Consider the following 11,728-nt stretch of genomic DNA (forward strand, 5'->3'; position numbering starts at 1 on the left):
CCATAGTCATAGCAACCTCTTAGCAATGCTTCTAGATTTATATGAGGTCATAAGCGCTCCATGCCTCTCAATAAAAGAGCCTTCCCAGAAGAGAGTGAGGCTGAGGCCAGAAGAGGGTAGAGACGCTGCTGGGAGGTCTTGTATGGATGGGAGGACAGGCCATGGAAGGGAACTGGGGGCCCAGGGCAAGCCTAGCAGATCTTGCTCCAGGACCAGGGGATCTTCCTCACTGATGCCCCTCTTGGGCAATCCAGAGAGAAACAGGTGACTATAGACTCTGACCATGAGAGGAAGAACTTAGACTTGGTGACTCTGGGAAGATGTCCCCCATTCAGCCCTCCTCTTCCCTACCCTCTTATTGGGATGCTGTGCATAGATAGATCTTTCCAGGTGCCACTAGTGGGAAAGAACCTGGCTGCCAATGCAGGAGACTTAAGAGATACTGGTTCAGTCCCTAGAGGGGGAAGATCCCCTGGAGAAGGAAATGGCAACCCACTCCAGTATCCTTGCCTGGAGAATCCCATGGACAGAGGAGCCTGGCAGGCTATAGTCCACAGGGTTGCTACAGGTCAGACACAACTGAAGCAACTTAGCACACACATACATAGATAATCACCTTGGGTGATTTATTCTGTGTCCTGAAGCCTCAGTTTCCCCTTCAGAACAGCTTTAACAGCACCACGCTCCTGGAGCCCAGGGTGCCCCTTAACAAGCACACTAGCCTTGCAGACTTCTGGCACCCACTTTCCTTCCCCCATTGGTCTCACCCATACTGCTCCCATACTGAGCAGTGCCTCCTAGGGGGCTTCTCAGGGGAAGGGATCAGGGACATGCAGCAGCTTGGCAGACGACAGTTGGGGGACAGAAGAGACTGGGCTAGTAGCCGGGGTGGCCAGTCATTTGGCTCCTGTTCCCACGTGGACTGCCATCCTAAGCACAGTTCAGCCCTTTTCTTTAAATAAAAAGAATGACGTCATCCTCGTGCTTAGCTGCTGAGCTAGAGGGAGGTGATCTGAGATATGGTGGAGGGGAAGCATGAGATGCTGGGGCTGCGGGTGGGGAAGCCAAGAGGCAGATGAAGGACAGGTACCAAGCCCCCTCTGGGGACACACACGTGTGTGTTTGTCTCCCCTGGAGTCCACCCACGTATATGTGTTGGAAAACTGCAGAATCACAAAATGTTAGAGCAAAGATGGAACTTAATGGTACTGCTAGAAAAGCAGAGACTCATGGACAATGTGGGGGAATTAGACAGATATAGACAAGACCCTTCGTGTTTCTGAGCCCCAGTTTCCTCATCTGTGAAAGGGGGAGGCCTTGCAAGCACTTTGTGTGAAAGGATGGGGAAAGATAATGGAAGAAAGTAGGGGCACAGATAAATGGTGTCTATTGTGAATATGATTGGGCAGAAGTGATGCTGACAGCAAGAGAGCATTGGGCTGGTGTCACAGGACTCCCCCTTGACCCTTCCTATCAGGAGTCTGGGCCTGGGCTCTGCCAACTCTGGAGTGCATGGTCCCTATTGTCTCCCAGGCTCACCTGTCAGCACCTCCTCTCTGGTCTTGTGGAGGGCCTGGGAACTGCCTCTGCTCTTCCCCTTTGGGGTGATGCTCTGGATCCTTCTGTGGAAGTTCTGGGTTCTGTTTTCCCTGAGCATCTGTGAAGTCTCCCCTCGGGGTTAGCTCAGGCTCCAGGCAGCTCCTTCCCCGCTGAGCTCCTGGCTGACAGCTCCCGGGCCCTCTCAGGGTCCCTTTCCTCTCCCTCCTCTCCTCTCCCTCCCCACTCTCACAAGTACTTTCCTTTGCTCACCCTGCTCCCTCTCCTCTGTGTTCCCCCCTCAGTCCCTGGCCCTATATCTGTCTTTCCCTGTCCCTGTCTCTGATGTCAGAGTCTATCCAGTCTGTAACCCTGCCTCTCCGGCCCTGTTTCCCTGTCCCGTCCCATCTTACAGTCTCTGTCTACAATCTCTCTTTCTCTCTCATATTGTATTTTTTCTGCTCCTTAAGAAGTAAGTCCCTGTCTTAAGCAAAACCCTGAGGGGCCAGGTCCAGGCCGGTTATCCAGAAGGAAATGGGCCCCCAGCCCTCCTCCCCTACCCCCTGTGGGGTGCAGCCCTGACTTTCTGTACTTCCTGAGCACGGGTGTGTGTGTGGGCCGAGGGCAGAAGGCCCATCTTGCCTGTCATCTGGAGAGACGTGTGTGCGAAATGTTAGCTCTATGGCTCTGATTCAGCTCCCGGGCGGCTGGCTGCAGAACACGATGACGGAAGGGGGTGATGGGGACCCGGAAAAGGGAGCTGGGCTGAAGATGGATCCCTGAGACTTCTGCAGAGGACCTGGGACCTTCTAGAGGAGACCCTGGGTGCGATAATGGAGGGCCTAGGTGGAGGTTGCAGCCCCACTGGATGCAATGATGTGGCCTAGATGGGATAAAAATGAAGAAGCTTCAGTGTAGGGCTTGGGTGGGAGGAGGGGATGCTGGGTGTGGTGAAGGAACCCCCGGGTGGGGCCTGGGTGGGGGCAGTGATGGAACATGGGAGAGAGTTCAACGGATGGTAAATGCGGGTGGAGGGGGTACGGGAGGGCTCAGAGGGAAGCATTAAATTAAATAAGAGGCATGGATGTGGTGAAAGTCCATGGGGGCACCCTCTAGAGCCCTCCATCTGCTTGCCCCTCTCCTGTCTCCCCACAGGCACCTCATGCTGGTCTCTCTCTCCCCTCACTCACTTTGCTGCTTCCAGCACTCACCTCTCAGTTCCTAGGTCTCCCCCTTGCCTCTCCCCTGAAGCCCTTTCTGTTTAGGACATCTTCCCTGTAGATCCTCGAATCTCTAAGGGCTGGTGTGTGGTCCCACAGGTGACAGACTGTGTTTCAGGGCTGACCCTGCAGAGAGCTGTCTGTCTGCCTATCTATCTAGTCCAGAAAGAAGAGTTCCAGTTCCCCCTTGCCCTGGTCTGGAGTGGTCAGCAGTTCTCACTTGAGAAGGAGCTGGTGGTGTAGCTCCTAGGCCTGGGGTCTTTGAGCTGGATGTGCTGCTGCTGAGGATTGGAGCAGGGACGGAGTCTCCAGCACAGTCTAGCCAGGACTGCTGGAATCCTAACGTGTGCTCAGGGACTGTGTGTGTCCAGGCCACAGACAGCTCATAGAGTCAAGGCCAAACTCACCTACTGCTTCCCTGCCCCTACCCCCAGGACTTCCACCCCATGTCTGTATCCACAGGGGCCTGGAGGGGGCCCATGACAGCCTCCAGTTTAGGCGAGAGGAGGCCAATTTCAAAATACATTGTGATAACCATAGTAATATTGGCAAAAGCCATCACTCATTTGGAGCTAGTCTGTGGGGATAAATCCTCATAGCTATGGGGTGGACATTATTTTTACCCCTACTTCCCAGAGAAAGAAACAGGCTCAGAGAGGTTAAGTTACCTGCTTGGATTTTCCTACCAGGGCCCACTTGCCTCCACAGCTTATGCTCTGAACCCCCTTAGACCCTGAGCAGCCCCCACAGATGACTTCCTGCCTCAGAAGCCTGGGAGGTGTGAGTGATGGAAGGGACCACGGATCACCAACATTCCAGGGAACCCACTCCTTTGGGGGTGCAGTTGTGGGAGGGCTCGTGGCTCCTCCCTCAGGGCCTGGGAGGCCTGGGACCACCTTACAGAGCCAAAAAAAACACCTCCAGGCTTGCGTGGGCCTGAAGATACCCTGCCTCCACTGACACCCCCAGAAAGCCGCTAATTGGTTACACTTGTAGCCAGTGGGGGTGGGGGTGACCCAAATGAGGCTACTGGCTTGGGCTGTGGACAGGAGCATGGGCTGGGAGTGGGGGGGCTATCCAGGGTCCACTGCTGCCTTATCGGCCCTGCCTTGGGAGCAGCAGGACCCCCTGCTAGGCTGTGGGGTGCAGAGAGACCCTCCCCCACGTCTCTGTGTGGGTGCACTGGGCTGCTGTGTTCCTGTGGCGCCGGTGGGTGCGTGACGATGGCAGCTCCCACCCGGCAGAGCCGTGAACAGAAGGGGCGAGCTGCCGGCAGCTTTAAATAGCTCCTTGCTGTATCTCGCTTGCTGAAGCCCCACCCCCACCCCCAAGTCTGGCTGCCCCAGGGAGGGGCTGCATGAGCCCCAGAAACGAGGCCAAGACAGAGGGACTCGCACCTCCACAGCTCAGAAACACCCTCAGGTCATGGAAACACCTGCCAAAGAACACCTGTTCATCGCTGTACTTGAGAGGCACAGCCCAGTGTTTTCTTGAGTAGGGGTCCAGGAAACCTCTGAAGGGACGATGAGTCATCAGGAGACTGGCTCTGCCAGGCCTGCATCTTGGCTGCAAGGATGAGCAGGCAGGTCCTCAATCAGGCCGTGCGTTAAGAGAGGTGCATTAGTTTAGATGAGGGCTTAGGCACTCTGACTCGGAATAGCAGCCCACCTCCCCCTGCTCCTATGTGCAGTCAGCGGTGACCACTTTGGTCACCAGCTCACCTCCTCGCCTTGGGCGTCATCTGTCTGTGCACACACCTGATCCTGCAATCTTATCCCTCATCACTCTACTCAATCCACTGACCTCACTTCAGGCATTTGGACCTTCTTTCTGCTCCAGCTCATTGCCACCTCAGGGCCTTTGCATTTGCCCAGATGATTTGAAGAATAAGTTGTAGTTTATCAGGCAAGGAGTTTGGTAGTAGGGCTTCCCTGGTAGCTCAACTAGTAAAGAATCCACCTGCAATGCAGGAGACCCCAGTTCGATTCCTGGGTCAGGAAGTTCCCTAGAGAAGGGGTAGGCTACCCACTCCAGTATTCTTGGGCTTCCCTGGTGGATCAGACAGTAAAGAATTTGCCTGCAATGTGGGAGATCTAACTTCAATCCCTGGGTTAGGAAGATTCCCTGGAGGAGGGCATGGCAACCCACTCCAGTATTCTTGCCTGAAGAATCCCCATGGACAGAGGAACCTTGTGGGCTACAGTCCATGGGGTCGCAAAGAGTCAGACATGACTGAGCAACTAAGCACACAGCAAGCACAGGGGAGCATTCTAGACTGTGGGAACAGCATGTGCAAATATCCTGTGCCCAAAGAGATGCTAGCAAGTAGGAGGGACTGAAGGGAGACAGAGGTGGCTATGTGATGTAAAATGAGGCTAGAGAAGTGGGCAGTGGCCCCACTGTGCAGGATCCTGCAGACCACATTATGGCTGTTTGTCTTTATCCGGGGTCCTCAAAGGGCTTTAAATCACATGATCATATTTGCATTTTGAAAAAATTACTCTGGTGGCCTATGAAATAAAGATTTGCAAGTGATGACAAAAAGATTTAGAAATCATACTAGAAGAGGGATGGCAAATTTATGCCATACTTATCACAATTCCCTGTTCTCATACCCAAAGCAGACAGCGCTAGTCAATTACAGCAGTGGTTCTCAAAGTGGTTCTCAGATAGGCAGCATTAGCATCACCAGGGAATTAGTTAGAAATGCAAATGATCAGACCTCACACCAGGCCGCTTGTATAGGAGACTCCAGGGGTGAAAGGCAGCAATCTGTGTTTTAATAAGTCCTCCAGGTGATTCTGATGCAGGCTGAAATTTGAGAACCACTGAACTAGAACACTCTTTGATACTAAGCCCCACGCAGCATCAAAAACCTCCTCAACACTCACTCTAAGCAGTCACTAGCCATCGGTCCCAGAGCCACTGTGAGGCTAATTGCACAGAGCCCTGGGCTGTGGGCTACTCAAAGGAAGCTGCACAGACTCAGGTCTGGAACTCAAGAACCTGAGACCCTGACAAAGCAAGCCCTAAATGTAGGCCAGCAGCCAAGTGTGCTGGGAGGAGAGCACTGGACACAGAATCCGGAGTTTTGGCCTCAAGCCCCTGCTCAGCCTCTGCTGGGTGGTGGCACAAGCAAGCCTCCCTGACTCAGGTTCCTGGCGTGCTTTAAAGGCAGTGTGGCTCTGAGCAGCGCCCTCTTCTCCTGCAGCCTGAAGCCAGAGGGAACTGGAATTCGTGTGTGTCCCTGGGGAAAGCCCCTATAAATCTGCCTCCCCACTGGGGCTGGCAGGGAGCTGGGCGGCGGCAGAGACATCACCCACAGCTTGTAAGAGGCAGCACATGACTCAGCTCTGGGAGGGAGGCATCCATCACCCTGGGCAGTCAGCGAGAGGAGAGAACTGGGGAGGAACAGCGTGGGAGTAAGGGAGCAAAGAAAGGCAGAGGCAGAGCTCTTAGCCCATTGCCAGCTCCACCACTTTCTCAGGCCTGGGACCCATGAGTAGACAGGGGGACTCAGCCCAGAGAGGGGGAAACCCAAGAAGGAAAGAGAGTGAGATGAGGGTTGGGGGTCAGATTCTCTGCAACCCTTCAGGATACAGAAAATGTGGTCCTGAACTGCCTACAAACCTTGAGACTAATTTCAAAAACTCCTCCCCCGCATGACTTATCTGGCTTCTTCTCAGCTCAAATGTCACTTCAGCAGAGAGGCCTTCCCAGATCAGCCATCTGTCCCCTACCTCCCTATCACCTTTTCATTGTCCTCAGAGCTCCATCGAGCTCCATCACTCCCTGTAATCACTGTATTCGTGTGTGTTCTGGCTAATGGTCATCTCTCCACATCCTCCTAGGCTGGAAGCTGCCCAAGGGCCGGGGTCTCCCTATTTTGCTCATGGCTCTCCCACTGGGGTCTAGAATGGCGCCTGGCACAGAACCACAACTTACTATGTGCTAGGAACTGTTTTACATGATTTACATACATTATTTCATCATGTGCCAATCTTTGAAATAAGCAATATAATTATTTCCCATTTTTCAGATGGAAACACTATGGACAGAAAGATAAGTGACTTATTCACAGGTCACACAGCTAGGAGGTGGCAGACCCAAGTCTGACTTCAGAGTTCAGAATATTTGGAACGTGGGAGCAAGGGGGTGGTTGGAAACACTGGGGGCTGGGAGGATTATTGAACCAAACTACCGATAAGAAAACATTAGCCCAGAACAAGGGGGTTCCATCTGAAGCTGGAATTACTTAATTTAGGCTTTCTAAAGGGAAATCCTGCTTTACACAGCTGCTGTCCAACTTCTGGAATTTGTTACCCCCAAGGGGTCTGCACAAGCCAAAAATAGAAAGGAGTTCAGAAAGGGTTGCACAAAATTAATGGATGATGGGTCCCCAGTGGTAATTAAAGGAAGTGAGAGCTGCTGGGGGTTTGGGCTTAGACATTTGAGGTCAGCATCACTGCCGGGGACTGACATGGTCTCCCCTAAATGGGTCCCGGGTGCTCCAGCAGAGAGTGGCAGGCTGGGAAGCGTTGGAGAGGTACATGATCTCGACTTCCTAGCCCACTCCTGCAGGACCTGGCCTGGCCAACCCCTTACCCCTTACCCCCAGGCTCAGCTGAGCTCTTAGGGGCCAGGTGTCCTGGCTAGCTGAGTCATTCACCTGCCCAGGATGGGTAATTTGCATATATTCTGGTTTTCTGAGTACCTATTTTCTTTGCTACCTTTTTTTTTTTTAAAGAAAAAGCTATTTTTGCAAGGTGTTCATTACTTCCTAATTATTCATACTCCTTCCATTTATTTGTCTTGTTAAATTCAAAACTCAAGAGCAGCTCACTTTCTTGTTTCAGATTCCTAGTGAACTTCAGGCCCACTCCCCTTCCTTCCAGTTAGCCTAGGGTGGGAGAGGCCCCCATGCCCCCCTCCTCCCTGGGCCCTGGGCATCCCCACTCCCTAGAGACTTCCCTCCAACTAGTGCCCCCTGAAAACCCCTTTGGAAACCCCACCCTCACTATTCTGCTGTCTTGGCCTCCACATCTCTCCTTGTCTCCTCCACCCACAGTATCTCCCTTCTCTGCTCTTCTCCCCTCCTCCTCACTTCTCTCAGTCTGCCCAGCTTCCCTCTGCTTCCCCTCTCTTCCCCTTTCCTCTGCTCCCCTACCTGCCTTCTTAATCCTCCCTTCCCCCTGCAATACCCTCATACCCTCAGAATCCCCAGGGTTGCTCTCCTCCCACTCCCCCTTCTAGATATATCACCCACAAGCCCAAATTATGCTGCGTTGCCTGCTGCTCCAGCAGGTGGGTGCTGTGGTCCTTGGCTGAAAGCCAGTCGTTCATCTCCCCCAGCCCTGCATAGTACTCCTTAAATTGCTTAATCCCTGAAAAATCACTTCCTCAAATCCCAGTAACAGTGGCTCCCAGAGGGGTGGGGCAGTCGGCCCCTAGGATTCCCAGTCTCTGGCCCTGAGCTGAGGCCAGCAACTCTCAGCAGATCCCGCTCCCAGGACTACTTTATGGAGGCCCTGGCAGGGGCAGTGGTCCCCTCTTACACCTCTCAGACTCCTTTGGCAGGGGGTCCTGTGGCCATCTAGGGGCAGGTGGATATAGTGGGGCAGTTGATAGCTGGACCTGAGTCTCCTCTCCACAAGCAGCAGCCCGGGACCTGACTTCTGCTGCAGCAGCCTTCTAGCCGGTGACGGGGTCCGAATGCTCCCATAGGTACCCTGTGTGTGTGTCCACATGGCCAAACCCACACAGCAGCACACGCATCTGCCTCACACATCTCTACACGCTCTGTACCTTAGAGCAGGGCATCTCATCCTCAGGGGCACCAGAATCACTGAGGAGGCTTGTCAGAGTGCTAGGCTCCACCTCCAGGTTTGGGATTCAGTAGGTCTGAGGTGGGGCCTGAGTATGTGCATTCAAGCAAAAGCCAGATGCTGCTGACACTGCGGGTACAACTCTTTGAGAACTGCTGCCCTAGGGATGTCCACCTGTCCACAGGAGGGTTTTGCAAAGATGGTTTTGTAAGATTGCACGGGCAAGGTGGCTGGAGAGAACTGGGAGTGATGAGCTGAGTTTGGGGATTACTCAGCCCAAGAACACAGATTTCCAATATCATCCTCTCTCACCACCTCTGCTGCTTGATGTGTCTCCATCTCTCTCTGCATTTCTGTGTATCTCTTTCTCAGTCTCTCCGCCTGCCCTGAGGCCTCCTAGCCCCAGAGAGGTCCCGCAGCTCCAGGTGGCTTCCCAGTAACTCTGCACACAAAAGCTCATCCATCTCCATCACCCCACAAGTGAGTGGCAGGCAGGTGAGAGAAGAAGATTACAGAAGAACAGCCTCAGTTCCGTGCTAACAGGGAGCTCGCTCACCATGAGAACACAGCCAATTATTCCCTCTGTTCTGGGGGATAATCATTAATGCCACAGGAAATTCTAAACAAGTGATTAAATCATTACTGGAGAAGGTGCAGCGAGCCTGGGCCACCATTAAGCCCCCCTTGTGCTCTGGTCTAGGGAAGTCTTAGCTGGGAGGTAAGACGCAGGGAGACAGGCATTGACCCCACCCCTGCAGCATCACCAGCAGACAGTGTGGCAGGGCCAGCTCCCAAACCACCTTTGCCCTCTGAGCTGCACACACACTACTGTCCCCAGACCCCTCCTGACCCACCCACAGTGGAAGCTCTATCCCAGCGCTGTTCATGACCTCATGCCTTCTAAAACTTTGCCCAACTGAGGCATCTGTTCAGTCAATGGACAAATATTTACTGAGCACCTACTATGTGCCAGGCAGTATTCTAGGACCTGGGGAGATACTGGTCAACAAGACAGGTGAGGTCCCTCTCCTCATGGAGCTCACAGTCGAGTGAGGCAGGCACATAATCAGAATGTGAATAAGTAGGCAAGAAAATGATCATCAATTGTGGCAAGAACCCAGGAGGAAATAAACAGGATACTATGGCTGCTGTGAGTGGAGGACCGACCTGGAGGATCTTGGAGGCCACCCACACTCTGACAGGCCTCTGCCTTGGGTCGGCTGGCAGTCTATGCCCGTCTCTGGGCCTGCAGATCATGTCTTATGTGAACATCTGCAACAACTGAGCAGCCCTCTTCCTACCCTGAGTCCCCAGCATGCTATCTTTGGAACGATAATGAGTATCTATCACAGCTACTGTTTTTTAGCACTTACTATGTGCCAGGCATTGCGCTAAGCAATTTATGATCATTACATCATTTCATCTGCAGACCAGTAATAATGTTATAAAGCAGATGTTTTTAATCCCCATTTTACAGACCAGGAAATAGAGACCTGAAACATCTGTACCTTTTGGTCAAGTCACACAGTCAGCGACTAGGTGGTGAAACAGAAGTCTGACCAAGTCCTGAGCGGAGGCGTTTAACCCCCACCTCATCCTACCTCCCAGGAGAAACATGAGAGGTTTGTGTGGGCTTTGCAGGACTGATTTCAGGGCTGGGAGACCTCCCAGCCTGGGGTCCCTGTGGAGACGGAGCTACAGTGGGCTAGTCACTAGTTCCTAAAATGTGCCAAGAAGGGCTACAAGTCTCCAAGTCTCCAAAATGCAGCCCCAAGAGGGGAAACAGAATGAACCGCTTTACTCAGCTGCAGGATCCCTTTTGCTCAGGGACCCTAGGACAGCCCCCCTTGGCTGCCGCAGCCCAAAGGTCTCTGTAGAACCCAGAGAGACCATGGACCCTACTTCCCCAGGTGCCCCCCAGGCCCTTGCAGCCTTGGGAGTTACCCCCAACACCCCACTCCATAAGTTGTCCTCCTGTCCTCCACCCTCCTGCCCCTGGGGCCCAGGCTGCATTCCCCAGGGATGGTGGGGCAGCCAGAGGCAGACAGGACCGGAGCCTGGGTCTGCGGTGACTAATCGGCTGGTGCTTGGGAGGCCATGGTGAATTATTCACATGGATTCTGTGAATTATTCAAGTTGTTATTATTTATTTTTCAGATGCGCCTGCGGCAGAGCCTCCAGGCCCATGTTCAAAGGATGACATAAGTCCTGACTCTTGATTGCCTGTGCCTGTGGAGAATGAGTCAGGCCTCTCTCCAGCCTCAACCAGGAGTCCCAGAGAGCAGGCTGAGGGCAGGGAGCAGCTGCCTTCAGGGCAGACTCCTGCAGAGCCCCAATCCTAATGCCAATTATAGAACTAATAGTTACCACTTACCAAGTCTCACAGTCCCGGCCCTGTGTTCTCCATTGCAGGCTCAAGTGAACACAATAACTCTGGGAAGATGCTTATCAACCCCATCTAGCAGATGATGGAACTGAGGCTCAGAGATATGATGTCCCTTGTCCAAGGCCACTAGTTAATAACTGGGATTCCGGCCCAGGTCTGTGTACTCTAAAGCCAGTGGCTGCCACATTGCACATTGTCTTGGGTGTCATACTCGACTATTTCCTGCAAAAACTCTTTGCTGCTCCAACTGCACACCCACCCCCACTACAGGCTTTAAACCATGCTGAGGGCAGGACATGCCCAGTACCTCTAAAGCTCTCAGAGAAGCCTTGGAATCTCCATGGCAACAGGATCCTGAGCAGCCAGAAGTGAGCGTGGTCTACCTCTGAGGAGCAGAGCTGCCCTTTGCCTGCAAATGTTCCAGGCTCTGAGTGAGTGTGACTCAGAGTTCCGCCAGCCTCCCTGCCTCCTTCAAATAACTCTCCTGCTGTCTAACCTCCATCCCTCTGGCTGCAGCTCTGATCCCATTTGCTGAACAATCCCCTCCCCGCTTCCCCTAGCTGCCATCTGGAGGAGGCAAAGTGGACATGTGGACTCAGCCCTGGGGAGGCTCTGACGGCCCCTTGTCAAGGTGACCAGTGTCTCACAGAGACAACCTCCTGCCCTGGAAGGAAAGCTTTGTCTTCCTGCTACCCCATTCATTCATTCACTCACTCATTCATTCGATACATCCTTATGGCATGCCCACTATGTGCCAGGGA

General features: G+C 53.3%; 1 long non-coding RNA gene across 1 annotated transcript; it reads left to right on the forward strand.

Moving 5' to 3' along the window:
- The first annotated feature begins 8,107 nt into the window (after window positions 1-8,107).
- Window positions 8,108-10,966, forward strand: LOC147369559 (uncharacterized). The gene is made up of 3 exons (XR_015167557.1): window positions 8,108-8,480; window positions 10,059-10,203; window positions 10,739-10,966. It is a non-coding gene; the product is annotated as an uncharacterized LOC147369559 (long non-coding RNA).
- Window positions 10,967-11,728: the final 762 nt, after the last annotated feature.

The sequence above is a fragment of the Bos grunniens genome, chromosome 7 (genome assembly GCF_055505025.1).
Source record: "Bos grunniens cultivar Pamir isolate PY7600 chromosome 7, Bosgru_T2T1.0, whole genome shotgun sequence".
In the NCBI taxonomy this organism is placed as follows: domain Eukaryota; kingdom Metazoa; phylum Chordata; class Mammalia; order Artiodactyla; family Bovidae; genus Bos; species Bos grunniens.